Source organism: Chlorocebus sabaeus, chromosome 25 (genome assembly GCF_047675955.1).
Source record: "Chlorocebus sabaeus isolate Y175 chromosome 25, mChlSab1.0.hap1, whole genome shotgun sequence".
In the NCBI taxonomy this organism is placed as follows: domain Eukaryota; kingdom Metazoa; phylum Chordata; class Mammalia; order Primates; family Cercopithecidae; genus Chlorocebus; species Chlorocebus sabaeus.
The window spans coordinates 58,855,650-58,874,332 of NC_132928.1; positions in this window are offsets into that span (position 1 = coordinate 58,855,650).

Genomic DNA, 18,683 nt, shown 5'->3' on the forward strand with positions numbered 1-18,683 from the left:
CAACAAGTTCCTCATCTCCATCTGAGACCATCTCAGCCTGGATTTCATTGTCCACATCATTATCAGCATTTTTGTCAACAAGTCTCTAAAGAGTTCCAAACTTTCCCACATTTTCCTGTCTTCTTCTGAGCCTTCCAAACTGTTCCAACCTCTGCCTGTTACCCAGTTCCAGTTGATTTCACATTTTCAGATATCTATTCAGCAGCATCTCCTCTACTGGTACCAATTTACCATATTAGTTCATTTTCACACTGCTACTAAAAACATACTGAGACTGGGCAATTTACAAAAGAAGGAGGTTCCATGTGGCTGGGGAAGCTTCACAATCATGGTTGAAGGCAAGGAGGGACAAGTCACATCTTATGTGGATGGTGGCAGACAAAAAGAGAGCTTGTGCAGAGAAACTCTCATTTTTAAAACCATCAAATCTTGTGAGACTTATTCACTAGCATGAGAACAGCACAGGAAAGACCAGCTCCTATGATTCTATTACCTCCCATCAGGTACTTTCCACAACATGTGGGAATTCAAGATGAGATTTGGGTGAAGACACAACCAAATCATATCACATGCCATGATAAGTACACAATATATATTTTGCAAGAACATATTAAAACCGTTACGCGCCATCTGAGAATGTTTGTCTATGTGTAGAGAGAACAATGGGAGTGGGATATAGGAATTTAAGTGCGGATGCGGGAAAAGTGTTCCCTTATACACTGCTGGTGGGAATGTACAACCACTAAGAAAGATGGTATGGAGATTTCTCAAAAAGCTAAATGTAGATCTACCATTTAATCTAGCAATCTCACTACTGGGTATCTACCCAAAGGAAAAGAAGTCATTATGTAAAAAAGACACCTTCTTGTGCATGTTTATTGTGGCACAATTCATAATTGCAAAGTTATGGAAACAACTGAAGTGCCCATCAACCGATGAGTGAATAAAGAAAATGTGATGTCTATATACCATGAAATATTACTCAGCCAAAAAAAAAAAAAAAAAAATCATGTCTTTTACAACAACTTGGATGGAATTGGAGGCTATTATCCTAAGTGAAGTAAATCAGAAACAGAAAACCAAATACCACATGTGGCTTTTAAGTGGGAGCTAAGCTATGGGTACGCAAAGTATTCAAGAGGTGTACACAATTCTACCTATTGTGTACAACGTACACTGTTCAGGTGATGGGTACACTAAAAGCCCAGACTTCACCACTATATAATTTATCCATGTAACCGAAAACCATGTGCACCCATGAAAATATTGTAAAAAAAAAAAAAAAAAATTTTTTTTGAGACGGAATTTTGCTCTTATTGCCCAGGCTGAAATGCAATGGCACTCTCTCGGCTCACTGCAACCTCCACCTCCCAGGTACATGTGATGCTCCTGTCTCAGCCTCCCAAGTAGTTGTGATTACAGGCATGTGCCACCATGCTGGGCTAATTTTTTTGTATTTAGTAGAGACGGGGTTTCACCATGTTAGTCAGGCTGGTCACGAACTCCTGACCTCAGGCGTGTGCCTGATTACAGGCGTGATTACAAGTGTGTGCCACCACACCTGACCTGGAAAAAAAATTTTAATAAGGTAAAATAAAAACTTTTTAAAGGAATTAATAAACAAACAATAAACAAAACAAGAAAAGACCCGTGAATGGACTCATGATGGTAAAGTGCCATGAACTAAGAAAAGCAATGAACTTTTTTTTTTTTTTTAATGGAGTCTTACTCTATGGCCCAGGCTGGAGGGCAGTGGCACAGTCTCGGCTCACTGCAACCTCCACCTTCCAGGCTCAAGTGTTCTTTCATCTCAGCTTCCCAAGTAGCTTGACTATAGGTGCCTGCCACCAGGCCCGGCTAATTTTTGTATTTTTTTGTAGAGATGGGGTTTTACCATGTTGCCCAGGCTGGTCTCTTTCTCCTGGGCTCAAGTGATCTGTCCACCTCAGCCTCCCAAACTGCTGGAATTACAGTCATGAGCCACCATACTTAGCCAGCAGATGTTTTTATGTTTGTATTCATCAATGCACCTGAAGCAAAAACAAAGAACTATATAAAAGAAAATGAAGAAGGAAGAAAAGAAAGGATGGAGGGAGGAAGAGAGAGAGAGGGAGAGGGCAACACAGGAGCATCAGGGTGTGACTCAGATAAAATGTAAAGGAACTGATGGCAAAGACAAGTTCTGCTTCCAGCTGTCGGGAGCGAAGAGGAATTCTCTTTGATTCCTTCCTTTTCTCACAAAGGTGACATTCAGGATAATGAGTGGGCCACATTCAATGTGTCTCTACATATATTTTCTTCTAAGGAACAAGGCCAATTATGAGAAAAGCATTTATCATTTGTAGCCTCCAATATTTTGACACCATCCCTGTATTTTTATAGTTCTCCACCGTGTTCATCTTGCCTTTCACAGGAAGATGTCAGAACATTCATTTTCTCAGTTCACTTGCAGCTAGGCTGTAGACATGTGACCTGGATCATCACTCAGTCATACCTATTTGAGATTTTAATTTGGTGACTGTATTAGTCAGAATTTTTCAGAGAAACAGAAGCAACAGTACATTGTGTATATATACATATATGTGTTTATATACATACATATATATATTATATATTTTTTTAAAAAAAGAGAGAGACAAAGATTTATTATAAGGAATTGGCAGCAGGGCGCGGTGGCTCATGCCTACAATCCCAGAACTTCGAGAAGTCAAGGCGAGCAGACCACTTGAGGTCAGGAGTTCAAGACCAGCCTGGCCAATGTGGTAAAACCCCATCTCTACTAAAAATACAAAAATTAGCTGGTCAGGGTGGCATGCACCTGTAATCACAGCTACTTGGGAGGCTGAGGTAGGATAATTGCTTGAACCTGGGAGGTGGAAGTTGCAGTGAGCTGAGGTCACGCCATTGCACTCCAGCCTGGGCAACAGAATGAGACTCCATCTCAAAAAAAAAAAAAAAAAAAAGAAAGAAAGAAATAAAAAAAAGGGGGGAATTGGCTCATGTAATTCTGGAGGTTGACAAGTTCCAAAATCTGCCGTCAGAAAGCTGGACACCCAGGAAAGCTGATGATGTGGTTTCAGTCTGAATGCTGGCTGGCTCAAGACCCAGGAAGAGCCAATATTTCAGTATGAGTGGAAAAGGAGGAAAAAAAAAAAAAAAAACCTATGTCTCAGCTCAAAAGCAGTCAGGCAGGAGGTAGGATGAATTCCTTCTTACTCCTGGGAGGGTGAGAGTTTTGCTCAACTCAGGTCTTCACCAGATGGGATGAGTCCCACCCACATTGGGGAAGAGGATCTCCTTTACTCAGTCTACTAATTCAAATGTTAATCCCATCTAGAAAACCCTCACAGACCTTCCCAGAATAATGTTCCACCAAATGTTGGAGCACTCGTAGCCCAGTGAAGTTGACACATAAAATTAACAATCATAGAGAGCAATGTGAGGAAGAGTATGCATGAGAAATCAAGCACCTTGGTGATCACACAGATGGTGGCATCTGCTTCTTTGGGGCTAGCAAGGGAAGACCTTCTAGCATTCCATTGCTCATCATGGGTAGACACTATGGTGGTGGTGTTGAGAGGTGGCACCGGCACTGCTTTGCTAAAACAGATCTGTAGCATGGTTGAGCATGGTTGGGCATGGGTCCTGGCTGGGCTATTATGTTCCTAGTTTGGCTCTTCAGCCCTCCCAAATCTCTGTGAGTGCCCTATCTCCTTTAATACTTACAAGGAATGACTTTTTTTCCTTTGTAACTAATAATCCTGATTGATACAAGCCCACAAATACCACTTTCAGGTTATAACTTTTTGCACTGCACAAATATATATTAATGCAAGGCACTGCACTACATGATGGGAGTACAAAGGCAAAAGCCTTCCTGCTCTTACTGGCATTTGAGTGGGGCAATGCCAGTTATCTAGGATAGAAAACCAGATTGGGGTCAGACCATGATAAGCAACAACTCTATGGACAAAAGCCATGTGTCAAGAATGGTAGAGCAGAAAAATGGAGGGTCTTCCTCCTTAAGTCATCACTGAATCTTCTTTAAGTGACCATACTGCCCTGGATTGCTTTTCTTCAGATTATACTAAGCGCAGGGGGAAAAATACAACTCAAACCCCTTTTCTCTATAGCAGTGGTCCTCAGCCAGGGACTATTTTCCCCCAAAGATACATTTCTATGAGACATTTTTGGTTTTTACGACGAGGGGAGTACTACTGGCATCTAGTGAGCAGAGGCCAAGAATGATGCTAAACATTTCACAACGCACAGGACAGCCCTTCACAATAAGGAATTATCTGGTTCAAAATTCCATAGTGCTGAAGTTCAGAAACCTTGCTTTATAGCTATGCTGTGTCAGGTTCTGTGTAACTAACAACAGAGCACAATCATATCTGATATGGGTAGGAAGTATTGTAATTCTCATTTTACATATGGAAAAACTAATGTATGGAATTAAGTAATTTGCCTACATCATTGCGGCATAGGCAAATCTCTCCTAGGCTTATTTCCCTATCTATGGCATTTTACAATTTACCTGGCACATTGCTATCCCACTAAGGCTTTACTTCTCAGATTCTGTTTCAGCAAAGAAGAGCCATGTGATCAAGTGCTGGTTGAAGGGCTATGACCGGAAATGATTGATACAACTTCCTGGTCATGCCCCTTAGTGGTAGAAATATGCCTTCCCTTCCTTCTCCTGTCTACTGTCTAGAATGCAGACATGAGAGTATGAACTGGAGCGGCCTTCTTGGAGCAAGAGTTGGAAACAGAATTTTGAGGGTGGAAAGGCTATTTGAAAAAAGAGATCCTGCATTCCTAATACTGGTAGAGCTTCCATAGCAGTTCTGGACCATCTACCTGGAATTAGCAGCCCAAATCACCTCACCCAGAATTTTACATGTTATATAAACTAATTTCTAACTTGTTTAAGGCACTGATCTTTTTGAATCCCTTTGTTATAGAAGCCATGCCTGTAGCCTAATTAATACAGATACACAGTTACCAAATGGAGGACTGGAATTCAAACCCAAGTGCACCTTCATGTGTATGGAACCCATGCCCTTAACCACTTGAATTGTATAGAACCCATTGTATCTCTTTGTCTTCCTCCTTCCCACATCATTATCCTATCCCTGCCACAATAACCTCTCTTTATTACTGATTTAGGCATTCCAACAAGTCTACTGCCTCTGCCCCTTCCTCACTCCAGCCCTGCACAGAGTAAACTCTAACTACTCCTACAGGAGCAACATCAGAAACTCTAAAGAATTCTTTCTCCATTGACTTTATCAGCTATTGTTCCAGAAGTAGTGAGCCAGATCCCAGTAAAATGAAGCTGTTAGACTGAATGATATCCAGGATCTGTTTAGTACCCAGAATATTCTTATCTTCTCAGGTAATTTCTTCTTACTCTCATAGGCAGAGGGGATGCAAAAAAAAAAAAAAATCATACAAGTATATGTCACTCTTTAGCTAAGTAAAACCTACAGGCCATTTCAGGTTCATATGTCATGCTATGCATACTTCCCCAGAGGAGAGGATATATTTTATTTTAAATACATAATTTAGGACTTACACCTGAAAATATGACTGATGGGCTTCCCTTTCACAAGCCAAAACTATTTCCAAAGACGGCGTGTCTCATATTTCCCAGAGGAAGAAGTGAAGCAGGCTAAAATGAGTTAGAGTTCTGATGGGAAATGGGGTGTGACAGACCTTTTTCACAGCAGATTTTTACTTTAAATGAACATATATGTTTTAGCAAGTCAGTGACCCAAAGAATTATCCTCCAAGGTATTTAGTATTTGCAAGGCAAAGGCATATATTATCTGTGTATAAAAGACTGGAGAGAAGAAAACTAAGGTCTCAGAATGAAAAATCCTGAGAAAGGTCATACTCAGTGTCATAGCAGTGTGGCACAGGTTTCTTGGGAACTGGATTCAGGTTTATACAATTTATAGATTATCTAATATATTTCATATATCATTAATATGTATTAGGCATTTAATGTAGGAGCAACACTGAAATCCAAACTTAAGAAAGAGAACGATCAAGCAATGTGATTTTCTTTACACAAAGGTCAGTGTAGAGTTCATTTTGATGAGTTCCCCAATGCAATTCCAGGTTGGTATTCTATTTAGAATGCTTTTGGTTGCAGGAAGCAGAAAATATGCAACTATGAGTGGCTTAAATGTTAAGTAATGTTGAGGTTCTCACATGACAGGAAATCTTAAGGTAGGACAGTTCTGGAGTTGATCTATTCAAAACTCAGGCAGGTCATCAGGAACCAGATGCATCTGTGTCTTCCCTCTGCCGTCTTCAGCATACTGACACTCCTGGTGGACCCAAGATGGTCAAAGCAGATTAAAACATGAAATGCTGATGACAGCATGGAGACAGACATGCCACAACCTCTCACTGTGTCCTTAAAAAAAAAAAAAACAAAAAACCGGATGCCCTAGAGTAGACTTTCCTTTAAATATTACTGGCAAAATTGGTTTTATATGCCCATTCCTAAATGAGCTCTTAGAGAGGGGAATAGGATTACTATCTTTGCTTAGACTAATACAGATTGCCTTTGTGGATCAGGGAAGCTCAGCTTTCTCTAAAACACAAGGCCACCAAATATCTAAATTAAAGGAATTATATTTTTACTAAAGCCAAAGAGGAAGATTGGCTATTGGATAGGGAACCAATGATGTCCTTCAGGTTTTGCATTTGTCTTAAATACTTTCAAGGCAAAGGCATACATAGAGAGAGGTTTATAACATCTGCATGTATAAGGCTGAACAGAAAACAGTTTAAAGATCCATAACAACTTGGAGTGAATTGAAAGTGGCAAGTGGGTGCTACTGCGAAATGACCATGAACACAAAGCACAAAGTCAGTATTACAGTGTAAGCATAAGAGAGGATAAGTTAAAAAAAAACCTGTGGTATTGTAAAGTGAGAACCAGATTGGAAATCAGAATTGGAAGCAGCCCAAGTTCTGCCCCTTGCTGGTGTTATGGCTTTGGGCACACATAAATTTCCTTAACTTTAGTTAATTAGTCTGTAAAAATAAATAAGGTTGCTTGCCTTGAAGGGTGTTTCTGAGGGCCAAATGAGGTAATGCAGTCATTTATTCAAGTATTATTTAATAAGTGCTTACTGTGTATTATGACACAATCTTTGCCCTAAAGCAGCACAGCTTAAAGGGCCAATGCAAGAAGGAAAGTGGCAATGATAATACATTGTTCAAACAGGGCTGAGCATTTTGGACTGTGGGAAGACAGAAGAGAGCCCTCCTCACTCAATCATGGTGTGTCCAGAAAGGAGTCCCAGAGAAAATAACATCTGATCTGAAAAAAGAGAGAAACAAGGAGCAGAAATTAGGTAAGTGAAGGAAGGGCAATTCAGGCGGAGAAAGGGGCATAGAGCGAGACAAAGAGAAAGAGTGGTTTGGGAATCTGTTAATAAGTGCAGTATAACTGCATTTGAGAAGGTAGCATAAGTTCGGGGAAATCATTAAAGACAAGACCAGAGAAGTTCACCACAGATCAAAGACTGATAAGCACCTTTTTTGTTTTTTGTTTTTGAGACAGGGTCTCACTCTGTCACCCAGCCTGGAGTGCCTTGCCTCAAGTGATCCTCCCACTTCAGCCTCCCAGGTAGCTGGAACTACAGGCGCACGCCACCATGCCTGGCTAATTTTTTTGTATTTATTGTAGAGACAGATCTTCACCATGTTGCCCAGACTGGTCTTGAACACCTGGGCTCAAACAATCTGACTGCCTCTGCTTCCCTAAGTGGTAGGATTGCAGACATGAGCCACCACACCCAGCTGTGATTAGCATTTTAAACCTCTTTAATTAGGGGGTTCAAAATTTATTCTATTTGTCATATAGAGTCATCTAAAAAGGATTTTAAGCAGAAATTGCATGATCATTTTTTCTCTTTAGAAAGATGACTCTGACTTTCTGGCAGAGACTATTTGGTTGTTACACAATATGTATTTTCTCACACCTTCCTTAATAGTAGAAATAGTAATTTTTAGTTAAATCCACAGGCACTTGAAATAAGCCCCACATTTGACAGGCTTTCATAGCTAAGCGTGGCAGTAGGACTAAGTAAAGTCTGATGAGCTGTAAGCAGAACAAATATGTTTAACTTCTAGGAAGTTAACCCTTTCTTTGCCATTTCCCCTCTTGCTAGTTGACACAGTGGTTGTGATTGTCGTTGTTCAATCAAATGCTTCGGAACACATAGAAAAATTCACATGTTAAAGATGGCAAAGTAGCAAGATAGAACAAACTTGGGTCCATGCCAAGGAACTCTACTTTTAACCCTAGACCCACCTAACTTCAGACTTCTTTTGCATGAGAGAAAAATAAATTTATATCTTGCTTAATTTTATTTCTTAAATAGCCAGACCTTAATTGATATAGAGTGCATTATGCAAAGTGAATTGAATGGCAGCAAAATTGGACATCCCAGTTGGAAAAATGATGCAAGTGAAATAATACCAGTGAAAAATGATAGTTACTTGAAGTAGGAAAGTGAGAGTTAGCATTCACAGAGGCTAGTCATTTATGGGAGGTGGGAGATAACAAAGAATGTTGACACTATTGATATTTTAGGCTGGTAATCCTTTGTTGTAGGGGGATATCCTGTGCATGGTAGGATGTTTTGCAGCATCACTGGCCTCTACCCACTAGATGCCATTACTACCCCACCCCAGTCATAACCGTAAAAAATTACTCCAGACAATACCAAATGTACCCTCAGGGATAAAATCACTCCTGGTTGAGAACTACTGATATATGAGAAATTTTAATGTTTGTAAGTGAGACACTTGCATGGCATCCCTCTGGCCTTAATAATTGTTTCAGGAATTGGCACATAACACATAATTCACACCAAGAAAATGTGAAAGGAAATTTCTGAGACTTTGTAGGAAAAGTTTCTATGTTTCCAAAAAACCTGTAAGAAGGGATGGCTTTCCGTCTTCTGAATATTGTTTGTGTGCCAAGGTGAAGTCAGGACCAGCTGCAGCCATCTTGTGCCCAGTTGATTCATGTAAGAGAGCAGACATGTAGCCACAGGATGGAATGATGTCTGATCAGTTTTTTATCCCTGGTATTCCAGTTAAGTGAGCCAAAATTTCCTTCATAATTTAATCCAGTTGGAGTTGGGTTTTCTTGTACTTATAGTCAGACTTCTAACCTACCCAGTGACTTTGGCAGACTGTCATGGCTTGAGAATTAAAGGGGAGCTGAAGAGTAAGAGAGTAAGACCATAGTTACAAATAACTTATTGTATATTTCCAAAACAACTAAAAGACAAGATTTGAAATGTTCCCAACACAAAGAAGTGATAATATTTGAGAAAATGGATATCTCAACTACCCTGATTTGATCATTATAGTTTGTGTGCATGTATCAAAATGTCATGTGATCCCTGTAAATATGTACAACTATTACATATCTATCTATTTTACAAAAGTTTAGCAGTGAAAGAAGGATACATATAAGGCAGAAGATGGAGGTGGAGTTTGACAGAGGCTTATTTGCTTATTTAAATATGTGGAGGACTTGAGTCTGTTTAAATGATAATGGGAAGGGGTCAGTAAAAACAGAAATGGTTGTAAATAGAGCAAGGATGAGAAAAAAATTCGGTACTGCAAAGTCCCTGGGGAGTGGGGAGCGGGGGAAGGGACAAAAAGGATGAAACTCCAGGAGAGGTAGAATGACTCATCGTGAGTCAACAGAAGAACGTGTCTCCCATGCTGACATCAGGGATGGAAAAGAAGATGCAGATACATTTGTAATGTACATGCAAGATGTTAGAAAAGTTCTTTTTTTTTTTTGATCATTTCAATTTTTCTACAGAGTAGCAGGGAAAGGGGAAGAGGATGTAGATCAAATGCATGGAGAAATTCTCAGAAACTCTAAGGAGCTGTCCAGATATAAAATGCTCTACTTAATGTACATATATTGGAGCTGTTAGCAGGTGACTGGTATCACAACTATGGGACAAAGCAAGTTCTTGTCATTCTTCACCCTGTAGAAGGTGCTCTAGAGACAGGTTAAAATAGAGATGCCTGAGATGATAATCAACATAAAATAGAGGTGCCTGTGCTTTACATACTGAGAAGTTGCAAAGGTCAAAGGGGTCTCCCAAAACCAAGGCTGCTTCCTCTTGATGACCTATGTTGTCCATTCTAAGCCTGCTGCGGAGATGGAGTTCAGAGCTGGGGCACTCATTACGGCTATTGTTCATCAAACAAATGTGAGAAATGGCTGTTTAAAGTCCATTTTAACATGGCTTTCCTCTCAAACCTCTTGTCTGAACTTTAATAATAGAATGTTTGGAAATCGTTAAGTAGTTGCCTTGACTTGTTTAATGCGATGGCCATAGACATTTCATCGAGCTGACATAGGATTTATGTCTCAATAACACAATAACATTTAGTGAGCACTGTGGTTTCAGAACGATTTATGTCTGATCTGCAATTGGAGAATGATTTACACTCAAGTGAGGGGCAGAGTTATGAGAGACTCTGCTAAGACGCCCTGTATCCTGTTGCTTACCTGCTTGCTTTCCACTAGAGGTGGAAGGGAGATGGCAATATTCACTCTCTGACATATTTCCTTTATGGCTTTTTCATTAGAAAAAAAAATAGAAGTCTGAACTTGCTAGCTTATCTCTGCAAAATGTTTCCAATTACTCTGGTTCCTATTAGTTTTTTCCGTAAACTCCAAATTGGTCTGGGACAGCACCAGGGTGAAAGTAGTCACAGGAACTCCACACCAGACAAGACTCTTCAGTTTTCCCATCGCTAATCTGGCGTTATTGAAGGGGCCGTGGCGACGGCCAAGTTTTGCACATCTACTTGTAGATCATCTCAGTGCCAAGGTCACTGGATGTTTTTTTCAAGCCTCTAGTGATACCCACAACAAATAAACCAGTGAGTCCTCAGGATCCTAGGGAGATCACAGTCAAAACGGGATGGCCTCTTGGAAACCAAGAGGCAGAAAAAGCCCCAGGGTTGGCTCAGATCATGGCGGCATGCCTGAGATGGCATCCTGGCTGCACTGTTATCTAGCTCTGCAACACTGGCTTGTTGCCTAATCTGTTTGTGCCTCAATTATCTCATCTATAAATTGGAACAATCGTACCTAATTCAGGGAGATATTCTGAGAAAATGTGACTAAGAATATCCAAAATGCCAATAGTGGGATCGTTAGAGAGAAAAAGGAAACAAGTAGTGCCAGGAAATGAACAATCATCTTGAAAAGGAAAAAGAGAATTGGACTTATTGTTAGAATTCTGGGTTTACATTCCAACTCTGTTTTTCATTAGCTATAGAAATGATAACTGGTATGCCATGCAACTGTTACGAGAAGTACATTAAAAATCATTTGTGAAAACACCTAATAATCACAGATATTGAAGGTATAAGAATTCTCTTCCTTCTTTCCATGCAAGCAAGAAAGTGGATGAGCTTAAATCTTGATTATCAACATGTTAGGTCATAAGGACGATGTCTGTTTTGTAGGGTAAGGCTGTCCTTGGACAAATTTGTGAAGCAATCATAGGTTTCCTCTAGCACCTTCCCACTTTTCCTGCTAGATCTTTTTCTCCAGTCAGGAGCACCTACTTCCTGACTCCACATAGATTTTCCTTTTCAAATTGTTGTCATAGGTAAAAAGCAATACTTACTTCTTGACAAATAATGGTAAAAAAAATTGTAAAAAACAAGGGTACTGGAATTTTACTACAAAACTCCAACAGACAAAGAAAAACTGTAGAGATTCACAGGGCACTATAATGATAAGAATGACATTTTTCAAAGGCTTTTTTTGGATGCAAGCCCTTTCAAGCCTTTCCATCTTTTCCACAATATAATGCAGTCAAATAGCCTGAGCTTTCTATGTTTTCCACATCCTTCTCTTTTTGCCCAAGCCAGTTCTCACCAACCTGCTCTTTCTTTTTCTTTTTTTTTTTTTTCTTTTTTTTGTTGTTTTGGGTTTTGTTGTTGTTGTTGTTGTTGTTGTTTGTTTGTTTGTGACAGAGTCTCACTCTGTTCCCTAGGCTGGAGTGCAGCGGCACGATCACGGTTCAACGCAGACTTGATCTCACCTCAACTTCCCAAGTAGCTGTGACTACAGGCACACACCACCGCATTCGACTAATTCTGTATATTTTATAGAGACAGGATCTTCTCATGTTGCCTAGGCTAGTCTCAAACTCCAGGCCTCAACCAATCCTCCTGCCTCGGCCTCTCAAAGTATTGGGACTATAGGTGTGAGCCACTGTGTGGCACCCAACCTGCTTTTTTCTTGTGTGGTCCTATCAGCCCTAGTCTTTTTGTAATCGGTTCTGTCCTTCAGTGTATCTGTCACTAAGCCATTCTAAGGGCTCTCACCCTGGACAGGAAGGATGATGACTTCATGTTGTCATAGTTTTTTTTTCTTCTTTTTCCTCTGCTACACATTCATTACCATGAAAATAAATGCCCAGATCAGTTCAAATTTCTCACAATGAAAGCACCTGGATTCTTGGTGCTTTCTATTACTAGTTTAAGAAAAATCTGCATAAGCTATTGAACTCAAATTTTATTCAAGTATTTGTTTTCTAAACAATAAGGAAATAGGAAGTGAAAACACACATGAGTTTCAAAAAAAATGCCTCAAAGTTGCCCGATCATTCTTTCTCAAACGATTTTATTTCCTTTGGATCTGAGGAAAAGTAAATAAATTATAACTGATTTAGTTTAAGAAAAATTGTTGAAGGTGAGAAAAATAGATTAGTAAATAGATCCAGAGTTACACTATTTCTTCAATTTGATTCTGCAAGTAGTTACTTACCACATATGTGAATGTTGCTGGGTATTGTCCAGGGCACAACTTAGATCTAGCACCTGCTCCCTGAGACAGCACACCCTCTGCATATATGCTATTGAGTTTACCAGACTGTATTCAAATTACCTGTCTAGGTTGTCCATCTGTCTCCACTAGTCAGTGAGCTACTCCAAGGGAAGAGTGTGACTTAGTTATCGTTGTGATTCAGATGTCTTCTATCCTCTGTTGACACCTCAAGTCAATTTTGATGCAGATTTCAATACTACTTAATATCTTCCAGGAACAAAAGAAAAAAGCACCAAAAGCATTCTTGAACAATAGAGATTTTGGTGAAACTTTTGTAAGATTATGTTGGGGATTTAAAGTCATAATCCCCACAACAACCTCTTAAAGCTTTTTATCAGACACGAATTTTCTCCCAATTCCTCTTGTCTCCTCAGAGAGTCAATGCAGTAGTTATGTTAGTTCAGCAGGTGAAGTAAATGAGGCCTCAGATCCAGTCCTTGACACCCTTTCCAGGCACACAGCCCAAGTGTGGGCGGTAGCCACCCAGAAGCACCAACTTCTTTTTTCCTGCACATAGGCACTGTCCACTTTGCAAACCACATGCCCCTAGGAGCTACTTCTCACCTGAACAAGAACTTTCTTTTTCTACTTCCTATGAAGCTCTAATGACTTAGAGGCCGTAATTCTTCTCCACCCTCTGAAATTGCATTTGTCCTTTTTATGGTGTTCAACTCCTTTCTTGCCCTCATACTCACCCCGTCTGCTACCCTGCAGTCAGGCCACGGTGAGATTACCAATGAGAATGAATTTTTATTTTTTGTATTTGATTCTCTGGAGTCCTGACAACACCAGGCACATAGTAGGCTCTCGGTGCATGTATGTTAAACTGAACTTCATTTAGAATAAAAATTTTAAAAGTAAGAAACAAGTATAAAACATTACTAGACCAATGCCAAAAGAACATTAGAGATAACAAATGCAAAGTAGTCTTATAATAGAAACTGGTATCACTTTTAAGTCAGTAGGAAATAATGTGTCTGGGCCAAATTTGCTGTGGTATCAACATAATTCTCACTAACATCCAGTTTTAGCATGTGAACAATTTATCTTTTTTAATAGAAAAATCTATAAAAATACTCTCTTCTTAACTGCCAATAAAATTTAATTCAGGGCAATAGAAAATGGAGAAAGTTTGTTCGCCATTAGTGAAATGTTTGAATTATAAAATGTCTTCAGAGAAATACAGTTTTGTTACTTCCAATTACTGGGTGACATCTAATTAGAAAAACAAAGTTTTGCCAAATGGAGGAACTTTAGTAATCTGTTTTAGTGAGTACATAAAAGTTTGTGATTAAAATATGAATTACTGTACCACAAATAGACCTTTCCAGAATTAGGAAATGTTCTCTCTTGTAAGTGAAATCTCTCTCTTTCTTTCCATTTTTATTAAAAGTCATGATCATTCAGTAAATTACTTGTAAATAATGTAAGAGTAAATTTCATTTTCACATCTGTGAAAGTGGTCATTTTTATAAATATTGAGGCCTCGTTGTTGACTTTACTTTTTGTTTCAGTGCTGCTGGGTATGTAGGATTACTATTCCTCCTGTTACAACCTCCTGCTCATTGTCCCCACTTTCCAAAATCCTCACACACATAGACACTATTTTCCCTTCCAAGAAATCCTCAGGGAAGAGAATATAGAAGTACCACTATTGGATGTGGTCAGGGCTCATAAATAAAAGAGTTAAATTTCAGTTACCTGGAAATACTTACATTCTGCCAAGGCTGCAATCATTCTCTCACTTATAAATTCTAATTTTAAATTAAATCAAATCCCAGTCTTTCTTGGTTCCAACTCTTCCCTTTTGGCAAGACTTGTATTCTTGGTTCAAAGAAAGAAAGGTTTTCTTTTTTTTTAAGAGGCTAAATTCTTCTTGGACATTGAATGGCTTTTACAAAGTACCATTTGGTTGTTTAAAAGATTAAAAAACAGCTGGGTTACATTTTCTTTGAAATGCACACTTAGTTAAAAATTAAAAAAATTAAAAGTACTAGAGAAAAACACTTTTTGGTTTTGCCAAGACCCAAACCATTTAGAAGGAAGATGGGATAAGAGAGAGGAAAAAAGAATAGTCTGAAATGTGTTGCCAAACCCATTCCCCCTCCTGTGGCAGTGAAGTTCAGTAAGCCCAAAATAAAATAGTGCAAGACACAAAATTAGATTGAACTGGTTCTGGAAACAGTTATGGGTCTGGTAAGTGTGAAGGGATTTAATAAATATTTCTCATCTCTCTTCTCTTCTATCCCAAGAATAGTTGCAGTCATTTTTTTCTTACCAGTTTCTGAATTTTGCCAAACTCTCTCTGATAGAAGTTTCCTAAATAGAGGAATTGAATTTAAGTAGGAAACTACATTCTAGTCACTTAAGTTCCTGGAAACATGTTTGTACTACAAATAGTAAATAAATAATAAAAGTGATTCCAGGGAATGAAAAGTTGCTAGCTCCTGCCAAATTGCTTTCATCACTCAACAGAAAGACAAAAAGTCAACCTTATCCTAAAATCGTAGGTAAAATGGGCCCATATGTGGTGATGTTGACTTAAATTCAATTTAACAAACACTGTTCAGCACCTACCATGTTCAAATCACAGAACTAGGTGCTATAAGTGGATTAAAAACATGAGCAAGGAGCTAAAAAAATGGATAGAGGAAAGAGAAGGAAGGGAAAAACTAAAAAACAAAGTACAGAATAGAACCAGAAAAAAAAATCTTCTATTTTTCAACATAAAATTGTTTTATTCAGTTCAAAAGTTCTCAAGATGCAAAACTTTATTAAATTATCCTTTTTCTAAAGTAATTTTCAGTTTGGGGTACACAAATATATATCAAAAACTTGCATTTGAAGTATCATATAATTATTCAATTATTCCAGAAACAAAGTGTTTCAAAATGACTGAATTGGTGATTAATTGTGCTTTATTTGAAAGGCTCCCTTTAGAATTTCCAGAACCAAGTTAAGCGACAAGAAAAATATTTTTATAGTTTCATACATTTGTAAGGCATGACTCTAACAGCCTCATGCCAGTGTTGGCAAAACTGAGAAAAGCTAATCTATACTTGCAGTTTTTAACCTTTTCAGATTTCTTTTTACCCCCAACACAAACTCAATAGACTCAACATTTTAATGACACTTTCCTGCTGCCTATATTTTTCCACTGAAAGATAATCTGATATGTTAATTAACACTAAAATGACACCATTTTACATTTTCCTGTCTTTCTACTTTTTTATTATTATTATACTATTAGTTCTAGGGTACATGTGCACAACTTGCAGGTTTGTTACATAGGTATACATGTGCCATGTTGGTTTACTGCACCCATCAATTCATCACTTACATTAGGTGTTTCTCCTAATGTTATCCCCACCCCAGCCCCCAACTCCCTGAACAGGCCCCACTGCGTGATGTTCCCCACCCTGTGTCCAGGTGTTCTCATGTTCAATTCCCACCTATGAGTGAGAACATGCGGTGTTTGGTTTTCTGTCCTTGCGGAGAACATTCAGTTTGCTGAGAATGATGGTTTCCAGTTTCATCCATGTCCCTGGAAAGAACATGAACTCATCCTTTTTTATGGCTGCATAGTATTCCATGGTGTATATTCCACATTTTCTTAATTCAGTCTATCATTGATGGACATTTGGATTGGTTCCAAGTCTTTGCTATTGTGAATAGTGCTGCAATAAACATACATGTGCATGTGTCTTTATAGTAGCATGATTTATAATTCTTTGGGTATACACCCAGTAATGAGATCGCTGGGTCAAATGGTATTTGTAGCTCTAGATCCTTGAGGAATCACCACACTGTCTTCCACAATGGTTGAAATAATTTACACTCCCACCAACAATGTAAAAGCATTCCTATTTCTCCACATCCTCTCCAGCATCTGTTGTTTCCTGACTTTTTAACAATTGCCATTCTAACTGGCATAAGATGGTATCTCATTGTGGTTTTGATTTGCATTTCTCTGATTACCAGTGATGAGCATTTTTTCATGTGTCTGTTGGCTGCAGCAATGTCTTCTTTTGAGAAGTGTCTGTTTGTATCCTTTGTCCACTTTTTGATAGGGTTGTTTGTTTTTTTCTTGTAAATTTGTTTGAGTTCTTTGTAGATTCTGGATATTAGCCCTTTGTCAGATGGATAGACTGCAAAAATTTTCTCCCATTCTGTAGGTTGCCTGTTCACTCTGATGGTAGTTTCTTTTGCTGTGCAGAAGTTATTTAGTTTAATTAGATCCCATTTTTCTATTTTGGCTTTTGTTGACATTGCTTTTGGTGTTTTACTCACAAACTCTTTGCTCATGCCTATGTCATGAATGATATTGCCTAGGTTTTCTTCCAGACTTTTTACTGTTTTAGGTCTAATATTTAAGTCTTTCGTCCATCTTGAATTAATTTTTGTATAAGGAGTAAGGAAGGGATCTAGTTTCAGCTTTCTACTTATGGCTAGCCAGTTTTCCCAGCCCCATTTATTAAATAGGGAATCCTTTCCCCATTTCTTGTTTTTGTCAGGTTTGTCAAAGGTCAGATGGCTGTAGATGTGTGGTGTTATTTCTGAGGCCTCTGTTCTTTTACATTGATCTATATCTCTGTTTTGGTACCAGTACCATGCTGTTTTGGTTACTGTAGCCTTGTAGTATAGTTTGAAGTCAGGTAACGTGATACGTCCAGCCTTTTTCCTTTTGCTTAAGATTGTCTTGGCTGTGTGGGCTCTTTTTTGGTTCCATATGAACTTCAAAGTAGTTTTTTCCAATTCTGTGAAGAAAGTCAGTGGTAGCTTGATGGGAATGGCATTGAATCTATAAACTACTTTGGGCAGTATGGTCATTTGCATGATATTGATTCTTCCTATCCATGAGCATGGACTGTTCTTCCATTTGTTTGTGTCCTCTTTTATTTCGTTGAGCAGTGGTTTGTAGTTCTCTTTGAAAAGTTCTTTCACACCCCTTGTAAGTTGGATTACTAGGTATTTTATTCTCTTTGTAGCAATTGTGAATGGGAGTTCAGTCATGATTTGACTCTCTGTTTGTCTGTTATTGGTGTATAGGAATGCTTGTGACTTTTGCACGTTGATTTTGTATCCAGAGACTTTGCTGAAGTTTCATCAGTTTAAGGAGATTTTGGGCTGAGACAATGGGGTTTTCTAAATATACAATCATGTCATCTGCAAACAGGGCCATTTTGACTTCCTCTTTTCCTAATTGAATACGCTTTATTTCTTTCTCTTGCCTGATTGCTCTAGCCAGAACTTTCAACACTATGTTGAATAGGAATGGTGAGAGAGGGCGTTCCTCATCTTGTGCCACTTTTCAAAGGGAATGCTTTCAGTTTTTGCCCATTCAGTATAATATTGGCTGTAGGTTTGTCATAAATAGCTCTTATTATTTTGAGATACGTTCCATCAATACCTAGTTTATTGAGCGTTTTTAGCGTGAAGGACTGTTGGATTTTGTCGAAGACCTTTTCTGCATCAATTGAGATAATCTTGTGGGTTTTGTCATTGGTCCTGTTTATATGATGGATTACATTTATTGATTTGTGTATGTTGAACCAGCCTTGTATCCCAGGCATGACGCTGACTTGATTATGGTGGATAAGTTTTTTGATGTGCTATTGGATTCTGTTTGCCAGTATTTTATTGAGGATTTTTGCATTGATGTTCATCAGGAATATTGGTCTAAAATTCTCTTTTTTTGTTGTGTCTCTGCCAGGTTTTGGTATCACGATGATGTTGGCCTTATAAAATAAGTTAGGGAGGAGTCCCTCTT